This window comes from Molothrus aeneus, chromosome 6, assembly GCF_037042795.1.
Source record: "Molothrus aeneus isolate 106 chromosome 6, BPBGC_Maene_1.0, whole genome shotgun sequence".
NCBI classification, from domain to species: Eukaryota; Metazoa; Chordata; class Aves; order Passeriformes; family Icteridae; genus Molothrus; species Molothrus aeneus.
Genome location: NC_089651.1, coordinates 55,524,724 through 55,539,757, shown reverse-complemented (window position 1 = coordinate 55,539,757; position 15,034 = coordinate 55,524,724). Strand labels below are relative to the sequence as shown.

Below are 15,034 nucleotides of genomic sequence, written 5' to 3'. Positions count from 1 at the left end.
CTGGGAAGCACTTGTGCTGACAGTACAGGGTGATCTGTGGGCACATGCTAGAGGGGCCAGAGAGAATAATTTAATGTAGTCTGAGGAAGGCAGAGTTGGAGGTGTGTTCTGAGTGCCTCCCTGCCCTCCAGAGCTGCTTACAAACCTGCATTGTGCTCTGCCTCTGGTGACATAGAGCTGATGAGTCTGTGAGGCTGAGGATGCCATGGTCAGCAGCTGGCACAGCTTTCAGTGACTCCCTCCCTCTTCTGTGCTGCATCACTTCCCACCAATGGTACAGACACCAGCACTTGAGAAAACACCTCAGAAATAGCACTTCAGGAAAGAATTTGGACTTCAAGTGATGGCAGATCTCCCGTGTTGCTGGTAGGTGTTATTTTTGTAAAACAGCAGCAGCAAAGGACTATTCAGTGCTTATTTTCTGGCAGAGCTTATGTATCACTAGCTCTCCTCGTGTTGGAGTCTTCTCAGCTGGATGAAAAGAAATCTTTGTATCACATGAAGATATTCAGGTCTTTGAAGGCAGCCTTCAGTTGCATTGGTTGTTGCATTTCTCTGTCAAGCATTCTTACTGCAGTGGCATCCTGGCAATTTGAGATGGGGTGGGCTTTTTCCTGAATTTGTTTTAAATGAAAAACTGAGGGAAGATCTCCCAATAGTTCAGGTGTAGACCTCTGGAAAGATGCATTCAGTCACCATCTCTGCTTTGGATGCAGCCTCTGGAGGGAAATGGCAATTTCTTTATTTCTTCTTTATACTTGACTTTGGCTGTTTAGGGCTTCTGATATGTCAGCAGAGGAGAGGTAATACCTGTGGATTTGGAGCCTGTTATGCTTTTCAGCAGACCCTCCTGTTTGTGCACAAACCAGGGTGCTTTGGGGTTTTCCCTGGGGAAATCAGGGCTGGGTGACCCTGAAATCAAATGAGACCTTTCTCTGTGTCAGAAATTGGTTAAATGCTGGCCAGCAATTTCTGATTTTCTCATCATGGGTTTCATGCCACAAAATAAAGGCCCTCACAGACTGTTCTGATCTGACCACCCCCTACACTTTTCTTCTGCACTTCCTCAGCTTTCATTAAACTTCTTTAAGGAAATCAAACTTTCAGTACTCCTATAAATAGGCACCTTTTCATTACTGATTAAGAGGGTGAAATGCAACCATTTGCTGCAATTCACACTTCTAGGGATGTGGCATACACAACTTCTCCTGAGCAACCTGTTCCACTGTCTCACCACACACATAATCAAGAAAATAATTTAGGTATAGGAAGATGCTTGATGAAAAAAGTACTGGGCAAGAATATATTTCCTTTCTTCTCACTGTATCCCATACATCCTCATGCTGCTTTTGATCCTCTCTGTATCCTCTGTTCTGTCACATCCATCTCCCTCAGCCTGGCGTCTCCTCTTCCCTGCTGCAAGCACCACTCTCACCTTGTACTTGCCACTCCAGAAGGAATGAGTTTATCCCTGAGTTCTCTTTGCTCCTGGCCTTTGGCAGCTCTTCCTCACTTTCAGGCTTTGCTCTCACGTTTCAAGTGAGAGACCTCTGCTTTTTTTAAGTGTGAAGGCACTGGCCAAGTTAGACACATCAATCCTCTGTTTATTTACAGGTCAGGTACAGGACAGGCAACAGCAATCTCAGATTTCCTGTGCTGCTTTACACATCCCTGACCTCTGCAATGACCCAAACTTCCATGAAGGGTAAGAGTTAGTTCAAACTCTGCATCACATCAGCTCTTCCCACAGAATATCATGTGGGATGGCTCAAATATGCCAAATTTTGTGTTGTGATTAAGTGGAATTGTCCATGATCTATTAAGATCTGAGCAAATTACAGCCACATTAATTAAACATAGGCACTCTGGTTGAGCCTAAGCCACAGATGGCATCCCACAGATGGAATGCCACTCTTGATATTCACAGAGCCACTCAGCCCTTTAACTTCAGCTTGTGCTGATTAGTAGAGCAATTTATTTTAGGTGCAGCTATTGGCCTTTGCTGAGGAGAGTGCTGTTAAATGGATATCACTGACAAGGGCCCAGTATACACAAAAAAGGGGCAATGGAGAGCAGGGATAATGGAAACTCTAAGAGCTCTCAGCTGTTCTTCCACCCCAGCCTTTCAGAGCAGCAGGAAGGGAATTGGACACTGAGTTCCAACTGATATTCAGCAGCATTTGGCTATTTTACTACTTTAGGTGCTGTTTTTTAACTGATTGTAGCAGTGATCTGTTGGAGGATCTTATGATTAGGTCTTCTAGTACTCAGCGTGGAGCTCTTTTATAAGAGAAAAACCCTTTGAAACTGAGTCCTAAAATCATCCTTGTCTCTCCCTCCAGAAGGCTCAAGTTATGGCTCACTTGGTTTTGTGTTGGCTTTTTGGCAGTGCTTGTGGGGAAGGTGCACAGCAGGGTTTATTTGGCAGGAATGGCCATTGGTGATAACCTAGAGTGGGGCCCCATTCTCTTAAGCACTGTGCATCTTCTGTGCCAAAGAGGGGAAGGATTAGACAAAATAAAACTTCTTACATCCATCCACGTGGAAGCCAATGCATGGATATGAAATGACTTTTCATACAAAAAAATCATACAAAAATCTGTGGCAAAGATAAGACCTAGCACAAGACAGCCTGAGTTCTAGGCCAGCACAATAATGTCAATTATAGTCATTAATGTCAAAGGAGGAGGAGGGAAGAATACAGGGAAGATATTTCTGCAAGGAAGAGGATGGTGGGGAAGTATTTAACACTTTAGGGCATCCTAACACTGTGTGTAAAGATGTGTGGGATTCTAAAATCAAAAGAGATTTCAAATGCACCATTTGTTTCAAACAATAATTTTTAGTTAGAGAGGTGGGAGGGAATTTGCTATTACTGTCTTTAAAAGAAGCCAGCCTGTTAAATTGGTATTAATGGTGCTGGAAAGGCTTGTGAGCTTTTACTTCATCTGCTACAGGGCCTCTGCTTTTACTCTAAGTGACCAGATTTTCCTGAAAATACAGTGTTTGTCCTGATAAACATTCATCTTCAGAAATAAGCTGAAGGTAGTTTGGAGGTTCTGGTGTGGGTTCTGTCAAGCTAGATCAGAGCTGGCTCATGTCTTTCAGGCCCTTCTTGCTAAAGGTAGCACTGGCCAACAACCACCACCATGTAATGGCACAGCTCCTGGAAGAGTGGGGAGCACGTTACTGCCAGGCCCTGGAAAAGCTGGAAGCTCACCTTTTGGGAGAACAAGGAGAAGACCAACCCAGTGCTTTGGCAGCTGATGATGTACATATCTCCCTTCAGAGAGCAGTGAGGCAAGAAATACCTGGGAACCAGGTACCCTCATCTCATGAGAGAGGCATGGAGTGAATGTTGGGGGCAAGGCATGGACTACAGAGTTTGGAGGGCAGAACACTGGAAAGACAATGTTTGCCACCTTCTCAGCAGTCCCTTCTCTCCACTGACATCTCCAGAGGACCATCTGCACCCTGTAACAGAAGGTCAGGACCCACCAGTTTGGAGCTGTGACGACACAAGGGCGATTCGCTCTGGACTCTCTCTCCTCTGCAGCTGAAGGACATTTAGGTTCTTTCATGTGGGCTGTGGCTGTCCTGAGAGTGCTTTCTCTGCAAACAGCTGCGGGGAGCACGAGCTTTCTTTAGTGCAGCATCTGCAGCTGCTCCTTGCTTGGCCAGCAATAGAAGGCTGTGGCTGTGTGTCTGTCCGTCGTCGTGTGTGCTGGCTCCAAGCCCAGACCTTTGGCCAGGACTGCTCCCACTTTGCTCCTCAGCACTAAAGTCTGTGATGAACCTCCTGCCCTTTCCATGTTTCAGTGGACTTGACTGAAACAGAGGTGAAGTTGTCTTGGGCAGGGGCTTCTCGTGCACCTAGAGGGACTCACCCAGAGCAGTCAATATCAACAGCACCAGTGTGCAGAGCTGCACTGGGGCCAGAGGCTGCAGGCCTGACTGCGGGGCTGAAAGAAAGACTCTCTAGTTTCATGGTGGGATGTAGGTTACACAGTTTGTGGTGATTGGGAGTGGGGCTGTGCCCAGCCTCATCCCCAGTGGGTGCAGCTGTGAGCAGCAGGTGAGCAGCAGTGACAGCAATGAGCCATGGAGTGCCCAAGGGCACTGAGCAACCACCCAAGGGAACAGAGGGCACACAGGTGCAATGCATCAACATGAGGGGGATAAATGGTTGGGCTAAAGAACAAGAAGAGCAGATGCTTGAAGCCTTCTGAAGTGTTTTGGTGTTTTTCTGTATGGTTTGAAGCTTTCTGAAGTTGTATGATGATACTCTGTGTATTGTGGCCATCCCAGCTGTGACAGTGAGAGATGTCTTGATAGCAGTGGGCAATTTTGTTCTCTCTCAGTTTTCTGGCTGTTTGGAGGATCTTTGGGAGTCAGTGCAACAAACTTTTTCATCTGATTTGGAGAAAAAAATTATGAAAAATATGTTTCATAAAAAAAATAGCTAGAATATTTTATTTCCTACAGGGAACTAAGATGTCAAATTTTCATTTATACTCTGAATAAAAACTGTGAAATGTTGGGCTTTTCAGTAGGAGAAAAATTCTAAGTTATGAACAGTTCTGATTGGAATTATGCTTTTCTTTTCCACTTTGGCCTTGTCTTCTAGATAATTCTCATTTCCATCCTGAATTTTTTAGGTCAGAATTAGCTGAACTTAACCAGGTGATTTTGCCTGCTTTACAAGACACCTACAGCCTTCTGGGAATCCATTAATCTCATGACTTTTGAAAGATCTATTTTCCTGTCAGTTTGTTTCTTTGATAAGATGTTGGGGTCTCTGCTGGACTTAATGTTCTCAGTGAATCCTTGATCTTGGTCAGCCTGAAGCTCTGCCACTGTTATTTAGCTTCCAGAGTTTTGCCCAGAGACATATTGAAGCCTTTGGAAGGCTTCTCCTGATTTTATTGTTTATGTAATTAGAACTAAATTACTTGGTTTTGGACTAAGGAACACCCCTATTTTTTTTGCTCTCCATCATATCTGAATGTACAGTTTTCAATACAAACATCAGCAAAAATTTATTCCAGACTGTAATTAGTTTTACCTTTAGGAATGTTTTATATAAATTCCCATAATATAGATTCCAATATAAGGCTTAGTTATCTTTTCCTTTGGAAAACATGTTTTTGTGCTTTCTTCCCTAGCTTGATAATGTTGGGTGATCTATACCTTCCCAAAAGTGTGCTGTTGGTATATGTGGCTGTTACTGGTATTTACAGACTTCTTTGGGTTGTGCTCTACAAAAAATCACTGCATAGAGAGTGGTGAAATGGAGAATGCTGAAAATTATCCTTTAAAAATAGTGTTGAAAATTTTTAGTATCTGCTAACCTTGATATGGGCCAATATAAGGACAATAGGGAAAAACCACGTTATTCAGAAAGAGATAAAGGTATTAGAGTTCCAGAATTTAATCAGAAAGCTCCTGAACACTGAGAAAACCAAAGTCCTTTTCATTTTGAAGTAACTGTTTCATAAAATATTGACCAGTCTGTCCCATCTGTGTTGGTAGCACAGCTTATTGATTATCTCCCTGTATCCATGTTGCCCTTCTTGATCCTATTTAATTTAGCTCCTGTGTGGGCACTTATCTTTGTGGTCACTGTGGTTTAATGTTAGTGACTGGAAATTGATACACAGAGCTGGAGTCTTCAGCACTGGCTCTCAGCCTCAGAAGCCATTAGGCCCTGTCACCTTTGGTCACCATCTCTCCTGTCCTGCCTCAGGATTGATAAGCTTCCTGTTGATATGATGATATCCAACAGAATATCATTATGCTGTTGGGAAGAGGCTTTCTGTCATTTCTTATCTGGCTGTTTAAATTGTTGTGCCCATGGGCACAGAGTGATAGGAAAAGTGGGAATGGCTTTAAACTAGAAGAGGTTTGGGATAGATATCAGGAAGAAAGTGTTCAAGGCCAAGTTGGATGGGGCCCTGAGCAACTTGATCCAGTGGGTGGCAACTTCATCTAGTGGGGGGGTTGGAAACAGATGCTTTTTAAGGTCCTTTCCGGCCCAAACCATTCTAGGATTTTGTGTTCCTATGATGTGATGAAAACACAGGGGGCCTTCATCACTGGAGCCTCACACCCAATGTCTGTGGGGTGTTCTCCTCTCTTCCAGTGTGCTGCTGCACAGCCACGTTTACTTTAGGGACTGGAGCGAGTAAACTCAGCTCCACACACACAAAGTCCCATGCATCCAGCTCTGGGCTGGGGAGGATAAAGCCCTGGATTGTGCTGTCCATGCCCAGAAGCACTGAGGTGCAGCCAGGCATCCAGGGGAGCTCCAGATTCCTTTAAGGCAGTGGGTTTGGCCAGCAGTGGCAGGAAGCAATCCTGAGGTGCAGGACAGTGCCAGGAGAACAAGGAGCCTGTTATAAAACAGGCCCCAGCACAGAAAAAGTAGTGCTGGGAGACTCCAGAGGAGAGGTTGTTTCATGGAAAAGCCAGCCTGTGGGAGGTGAATGCATCATCAGAGAAGTAGGGATGAAGAGAGCTGTGAATGAAGCGAGGCTACGTGGTTACTGGTTTGGAGGTGTCCCCTACCTGTGGGTCTCCTGAGGAGTGTGTACCCATGGGGGCTACACAGCCCTTAGCAATGCCTTGTCTGGATGCTGTTAAATAAGGTTTGAAGAGTCAGAAGACAAAGCATTATAGGCTGGAGGGGCTGGGACTGCAAGGCTGCAGCAAAGGACTCTTTCCTCCCCTGCCTGCAGGCTGCTGAGCGCAGCAGGGCCCCAGTCTGTCATTAGAGCTCATTCAGAGCCACTTCAGCCCCAATCACCAATATGATGGTTGACTGGCAGGGGCTTTGGAGGGGGAAAACGGCAATTACAAACTAAATGGAAAGGAGGAAATAATGGAAAAATGGAAGTTACAGAACAGAACTGACCACAGAGTGGAAAGGGACTTTGTGGAAACTAATAAAGCATCATTACCTTTGCTAGAAGTACGTGGAGCACTGCAGCTGTAGAATGTGAATCATAAAAATCATCATGCCTGCCCCATGCTGGCCATAGACCTTGGACCAGATCATGCTGGCCTTTTCTAGCAGCCTTTTCTCTGTTCTGCCACAAAAAAAGAGAGGGGAGCTCGTTGCTGTTCCCATATTCTGCCCATTCCTCTCCTTCCACTCAATAGCATCGTCATGCAAATACATCTAATTCAATTTTTCTACCATTTGCTGAAGAAAGGTAGTCTCTATAAACTCTGAATCCCCATGGCTCTCAGAGAGTTGAGGACAGGGGACAAAGTTAATGCATTTTCACTTCTCTCTAGGTAGTTTTTTTTATTTCATTTTTACTTAACAATATGTATTCTGTGACCCTTCTTGCTTTTCCACCAGGGATCTGATTACCTTGTAGCAGTCCAACATAGTTTTCTATGGGTATAAACCAAGCCATAAGAACTAGAGATAGAAATAAATCTACTTTTAACTACTTCAGCTGTAAGAATGTACAGAAGCCCTTATTTACTGTGAAATTAAACAAGGACAGATACCTGTTTACAATCCTTGGTGTGAAGCCAGCAAATGTGTTTCATTACTATGGCTAGAAAGAAAAACATCCTCTATAGATATTTTTTTTTACCTAAGTAAAAGAATTAAAAGAAGTGGAATGACCTGACTTCTTGTGTTAGACTAAAAACTTGAAGCAGGGAAAATAGGATGACTTGGTTAAAAAAAAGGTCTTGAATCGTGTTCAGAAACAAATTTCTCAACAAACACTGACTCGTTCTATATACCTGCATTTTTACTGAATGTTTGGGAAGAAAAGCTTGAAATGCCAACAATCATCCCTTTAAAAGAGGGAAAAGAAAGAAGAAATAAAAAAGCCATTAGCTAACTGCTGCGTGTCAGCTGGTGAGCTTGATCAGTGGTGCATTTTACAGGGTTGTGCACTGTCATTATAGTAGTTGATTGTCCCTCAGAAATAAAATATTAGTATGCATCTGACTGCAGAAGCTTAATAATAATAATAATAATAGCAGATAGTGGTAATACATTGCAACCAGGGACAGTCAGCAGCAGCAGCAAAGTACTGACTAATTGTCTGTTTGAGGCCCATTTTGTCCCTCTTAATTTAGCCAGCTGCCAAGAATTGCTTTTACTTTCTGTTCCAGATATCTGGGTTGGGATGGATGCTCTGACTTCTTCCACTCTGTCCCTGTCTTCCTTGGCATAGATAATTGTGACCTTTAATTCCAACCCAAGGAAGTCTTGCCCACTATGCAAACCACTTACTCAAAAGCAGATGGTAAGCCAAGGGTATTGTTTTAGGGTGCTGCTAGTGGGGTGACCCAAAGCCCTGAAGGTCTGATGCACATCTATACTCTAAACTCAGAGATGGTTTTGTGGTTGTGTGCTCATTTTTGTGAGACATGGGATTTCTGTATGGAAAAAACCCCAGATGAGCAGTGATAGCGCAGGGTGTGCCAGCAAACAATTAGTGTCCTGAAACCACAGAATCGTGGAGTGTTTGGAAGGGACCTTAAAGATTTAATTCCAACCTCACTGCTGTGGGGAGGGACACCTTGCACCAGTCCAGGTTGCTCAGGACATTGAATCCTGCATTTCTGATTGACATCCTGCTTACCTTTCCTTCCACTTGCCTGTACATTCTTGGTCTCTCTAGCCCCTGTCATTTTCTGCTTTGGTCTCCTGGGGGCTGGCAGTGCAGCTGGGCTCAGGGATGCAGGTTAGCTCTGTCCCTCTCAGCCACACAGGCATCAGCTGCCTCCTGCTTAAACCCCTGTAACTGGGGGAGCCCTGCTGCAGGACAGGGCTCATTATCACCGGAACACTGTGTGCTGATGACTCTAAATAGCTTCTGGAGGGAGCTCGTGCCTTTCCAGCTCACAGGGGGGGTGGAGTGCTGTATCGCAGGGTATCAGTGTCCCCTTTGCTGGGCTGGGCTTGCTGAAGTGCACATTTCAGTGGGAAAGGGAAGACAAATAGATAGATTTCTAATTTCTTGCCTCTTCCTTCCACAAACAACCCTTCCCTCGAGCCTGCAGATTTATCACAGCTGAGAGGGAATTCTGTGGCAGCTTCTTATTAAAATATTGGCAGCCCATTACTGCTCCTTACAAATGATGCAGATGGATCACTGACTGAAGCAGTGCTGAAAGGCAGCTCTGTCTGAGGTGAAGTGCTCTTTGTCCATCATGGCTACCTGCGCTTTTCCTTGCTGCAAAGCAGATTTTATTTTTTTTTTTTTTAGATACTTTTCCTACCTCAGCAAATCAAGATCTTAAAAGTTATTCCAGAGGCTCCCTTATCTTTTAACAAATATCTATGGTCTGTGGCTCTCCTGACCTTGAATTGGTTACCCATGCATTTCTCACATCAAGATTAGATTATTGCCACTGCCTCCTGACAGCCTGGCCTGATAAGACCCTGCACAATTTCCAGCTGGTGCTGAATGCTGCTGCCAGGCTCCTGTAATAGAGAGATGAGCTCCACATTTCACCTCTGTCCAAGGCTCTGTGTTATTTGCCAGTTAAGCAATATATTGACTTGAAGAATTCCCCATTAAAGACAAACTGCCCTTTTTATCCACATTTACACACGTGACTGCTTTGAGAAGTGAGGTGGAAGCACGGGCAGGTGCTGGGAAGGGCACCTGACACATGGCCTCACATCACCTGCATTAGTGACAGATGATTTGTGGCTTACCTCTAAACTGGATGGCATGAGTCCAGCCTGTTTTCTCCTATATCTTTTTAATTTCCTCACCTAAAATTGGTACCAACGATGTCTGTAGTGTCCTGGCTGCCCTGCCCTGCCCTGCCCAGTGGTGTCTCCTGTGTTTTCCAGAAGGGGTTGCAGGAGGTGCTCTGTGGCCAGAGGCAGCAGCTCTGAGCCCTGCACTCCAGAGCTCAGCTCGCTCCCAGCCTGCTGGAGGTGGATCAGGGAGCATCACACACCCTGCACCACGGAGTGTTACTGCAGAGCCTGCAGGAAACAGCGTGGTGCCAGCTGAAAATGAGTGGCAGGGGGCTTAACAGGAGAAAGGGGTGCAGGGAATGGTTGAAATGAGTTAAAGTGCATCAACTAATGAAAACCAAGGTGGGTGAATGACTTTTTGACTTCTTAGCTGGAGATGTTCCTTTTTTATTCTGTATTTAAAAATATTTTCAGTTTCAGTGATTGGTTATAAAAAGGAAACTAGGTTTGGCATTAAAGCTGTTGATGTTCTTTCTTGTGATTGGTTATAAAAAGGAAACTAGGTTTGGCATTAAAGCTGTTGATGCTCTTTCTTGTTTCTTTTTTTTTTTAGAACTATAAAGTTTTACATCCTTGATATCTGGGACATACTGAGAGAGAGGAGGAACTGTAAGTTTTAACAAATAATTATCCTCCCTACTTCCCCTGGGCTGACCTCTTTCCTTCCTGCTCCAAATAGGCAAAATGAGCCTCTTTCCCCCAAAAAGGGATTAACCCCACTTCCAGTCTCCAAGGGGCTGGTGGATTTGCCATCACCAGAAACTTTCAAATCTTTTCCTAAAAGACAAGTTATGGATTAAATAAATGTTTGTTTGTTTTCTGTGTGTTTTTTCCCCCAGTGGTCAGACTTACAGGAAAAAGTGGATGCTCCAGGCCTTTTAATCTTTGATAACAATAAAATACGAGTGATTGAGACAAGGTGGATGCTTCTCCTCTGTCCCTTGCTGCATCCTGAGGACACTCAGCCTTCATAACACTGAGCTTGAGGCTGTGTAAGATTCAGTTCTGCTACTCCAGGATTGTGCAGATACAGGTAGAATGGGTCTTCACAGAAAGTGAATTTTGCTGTTGTATCCAAGTGGGGTTTTGTGTTGTTAACTAATTTTGTATTGACTGGGAACTTTTTACCTGCCATTACCTGCACAGGCAAAAGTGAAATACCACAGACTTGGTAGAGTTACTTCTGCCTCTTCAAGGTCAAAATTCTGCAAGGGAAGAAGGATTTTGTGTTACTTTTGTTATTTGAACCTGAAGAGGGGAGAAGGTGGTCAATGAAATACAAATGTGTGTCACTGGTGAGAACCCTTTGGGATTGTATTAGTGAGCAAGAGGGTAGGGAGAAGTTAGTAAAAATTATGTGGAGGTGCTTTGCTTTAACTTCCTCTGCACATCTTTTGCCAGTTTTTGTAGCTTTCCAAATCTCAATCCAAAGACTTCTCTTAAATATTACAAAGCAAAAAAAAAAAAAAAAAAAAAAAAAAAAAAAAAAAAAAAAAAGGGAAATGCTTCTAAGCAGAGGAGCTCAGTCTGTTTCAAGAAATATCATGTTCACCAAGCATATGCACAGTACTCAAATTAGCTAATTACTTTTAAGCAATGATAGCTCTAGAATGCCCTTGACCTTCCAAGGAGGAGAAATTTGTACTACTGCAGTATATAGAATTTTAATATTAAAAGAGGTTAAATAGCAAAAAAGTCAAAAGCTCTTTGCTTCCTCTTTGGTAAGAAGTGAGCTAATGCCAGCAATTTCCATGGCAACTGCAAACAGACTGTCCTGTTCACTTCCATGTTATAAATAAAACAAAAATATTCTCAAAATTACATGCTGTGCCTACATGTATTTGCTATCACCATGTTCAGCAGACACTGGGAAATATTTCTGTACACATTTGTAAGAAAAAAATTACAAGATTTATGGGTACTGCGTAGCCTTGGTGGGCTGTGTTCCTTTGACGAAATAATAAAAATAACCTCAAAACAATGCCACCCTTTTTATTGCTGATATTCTCTGAGTTTCACAAATAATTACAAGTCCAAAACCTATATCTTTCCAGCAGCTAGTATACACAATAGTAAACTTGCACAGTTTTAAACAGGAGTCAAAAATAATTTTAAAAAGGGCAGGTGATGATTGGGACTTCTGCCTTTTTATTTCTGCTGGGGTGCACACAATGGAAGGACAGTTGGTTTGTGTTCTAATTTTGTACATATTCCAGTAGACCAGTCCTACATTGTGTGCTTTCACTGCACCTTGTATTCTGTTCTGTTTCCCATAAAATAGCTCTATTTGAGTTCACAGTGACTCTTTAGGTGTGGACAAACCTTCATCCTGCTCTTCTTTATGTCCAGGTGTCCTTCCCACGTGTGCAGCTACAGGGCTCTGATAAAGCTTTGGAGTGAGGGATAAAGCACATGAGCTTCTTGTGCAAGAGCAGCTCTAGAACTTTTCTGGAGACTCCTCAGCCCCAGAGGGTGTTCAGGCAGAGGGCAGGGCCTGCAGAACACCCTGGTATGCTCACTGCCTGCCTTGGGAAGGGAGGTCCATTTGTTGTGGGGTGACCATGCCAAATGCCACTTCCCAGCCGTAAGAGAAGGACTGGGGCGTGTGAGACAAGCTCTGAGACAGCTGCTGCTGTTAACCCAAGGCTGAGGTGACCCTGGTGGAATCACCAGTGCTGCTAAAAGCAGAGAGGTGCATTAGGCTGAACCTGTCACTCGCCATAAGGTCTTGGCTGGGACTGCCCTGCCCATTTGCTGCTCGTTGGGAATTCAGCAGGGCAATTGCTCACTGGCCAGAGATGCTGACACCTTACTGTGCTTCCAGGCTGCTGGCTGAGCCTGCCTGAGCAGATCACTTGACATTATGGGTTTTTGAAGCACTTTTGAACACTGACCTTGTCTCTTTTCACATGCAGGTTCTTAGGCTTTACTTCATCATCAAATATGTGTGCTCACATATTGAGTTACTGTGAGATGTAAATGCAGCAGAGCAGACCTGTTTCCACTAGTACCATTGAATTGTTTCTATCTCCTAACTTAAACTAGAAAATTCTGGCCTGTCCTATTGCTTTCAGGGAGAAATGTCCAAAAATGTATTCTTCTTCCCATGCAAGCAAATGCTTCTTGGCTTTTCACCCTCTTTATTACAAGAAGATATTAAGTCAGGTTTGGTTGCTGAGGTTAGTTGCATTTTACTGTGCTTGTGTGTGTGTAAAGAAGAACACGAGTAGATATGGATTTATTTTTGTCTCATGTATTTTCACTCTTGTTAAAGCTTCCACGGGTTGAAGAGAGATAGCAAATACAGCATAACAAAACCTTGGCACAGCAGTGAGGATATAATAGATTCTGTTTATTAGATATGAATTTTTTTTTCAATTAGAATTGCAGGCAAGGTTTCTAATTAGAGTACAAATTATTTCAAGTGTATTTTGCACCATTAAAAATCTCTGTAGAGGACAGTGCTACACTTGAGTCAGAGCTGGGAATCCCGCCAGGAATGTGACCCCCTTGATCCCTTCACTCTGGGATATTTAAAAGCACAATTGAGGGTGAGGCAGAGGAGGAAATGTCTCCATTTTCTGTTATTCAGTGTTGAATCCTGCCTCATGCCAGGCTTGACTCAGCTGCCTCAGGTTCCACCTTCCCCTTGCTTGCATTGGAGATCCCTGCTATTTACACTAAAGATCCCTGCAAAGCTCTTGAAATTATGCTGACAAATTTAACTGTTTTTGTGGTGTCAGACACACCATATGCTAGTCTGTGAGTTTACACTGATTTTTAGCTTTAAGGGAATAGGGAGATGGTGAGGGCCTCTGCTAGTGCTGTACCTGCAGCAGAAAGGAGCTTCCCATGTTGCTACTTGGGCCATATGAAGTGAAGGCTGGTGAGGATGCTCATGGTTTGGCCAAACTGGGGTTATTTTGGGGGTCAATTTGGGATTCCAGTCCCATGACTCAGTGCAGAAGATGCTCTGTGGCACAAATCTCAGTCATTTGTGTGAGGTGGGTACTCTCCTGATGCCACAAGCTGCCTGTGAAGAAGAAGGAACAACATGACCTGGATGGTGCTGCAGGGTGTTATTTAGCAGAGAGGCATTCATGGAGGAAGAAATTTCAAATATTGTCCATAGCTGATTTCTGCTGTCCATACCCCAGTGCTTCCAGACACGTTGTCAGGGCTCTGAGGGCAGAAATGAATCTTAATGGCTCTGCCAGAGACTCTGCTTGAGCTCAAGCCTATGCCTTCAGTCTCTGCATGAACTCTGCTGTAGGTGAACCCACCTCCTTGGTGCTGGGCTGTAGGGATCTGCTTTTGGATTTGGACATCCTGAATGTTCCTTGTAGGCTGTTTCTAGGCTTGTATTTCACCTCTGTTTCCAGATGGGCTTTGGACCCATGTTGTAGCCTGTCACAGACATGTTTTATGAAAAATCCTTTCCTTAGGATTTTTCCTCCTGAGAAGCTGAGAGACCTCAGGAACAAAATGTAAACAATGGTTATCTGCTGCTGTGGAATGCAACAGGTGGAGCTGTGATTGGTCCATGTTGATTGTTTCTAATTAATGGCCAATCACAATCCAGCTGTCCAGACTGTCTCGGTCAGTCACAAACCTTTGTAATTCATTCTTTTTCTATTCTTAGCTATCCTTCTGATGAAATCCTTTCTACTATTCTTTTAGTATAGTTTTAATATAATATATATAATAAAATAATAAATCAAGCCTTCTGAAACATGGAGTCAACATTCTCATCTCTTCCCTCATCCTGGGACACCTGTGAACACCAGCACAGTAGCTCTGTTTCCAGTCCTCCCTTTGGCTTTATTCCATTTATTCCTCATTAGACTCCCTGGTTTTCCCCTGGATGTGCTGCACCAGCTGCCTGGGCTTGGACCATGGAGAGACACCAGGATCCATCTCTGCTCACCATGTCCAGACTCTCTGGGGCTGTGCCAGCTGGTGAGAGCACTGCCAGGGCTGGGTCCCCCTTGCTCCTGGGTGTTCCTGCCTGGGGAGCAGCCATCCCTGCTCTGCAGAGCTCCCTGCTCCTGTGACCTTCCCAGCTGCCTCCCCGCGTGCCATAACCACCAGTGGGGCTGTGACAGCTGCATCCAGCTTACTCTGGAGCTCCGGGGGGATGGAGGGCAATGTGGGAACCAAGGACTGGCTGGAATGGTGAACCACATTTCTTGCTGTTTGTCAATATCTCTATAATTTAACCTTCTTACTCCATGAATAGCTGACAGCCCAGGGCCTCTTGAGCTCTCCTGCACAGCAGTAGGCTGC

General features: G+C 44.2%; 1 long non-coding RNA gene across 1 annotated transcript in view; it reads left to right on the top strand.

Annotated features, from left to right (window-relative positions):
* LOC136558361 (uncharacterized) overlaps positions 1-10,728 on the top strand; it is a 34,769-nt gene extending 24,041 nt beyond the window's left edge. Inside the window, exons 2-3 of the long non-coding RNA XR_010783863.1 lie at positions 10,302-10,357; positions 10,588-10,728. This is a non-coding gene — a long non-coding RNA (uncharacterized lncRNA). The remainder of the gene's footprint in view (positions 1-10,301; positions 10,358-10,587) is intronic.
* Positions 10,729-15,034: the final 4,306 nt, after the last annotated feature.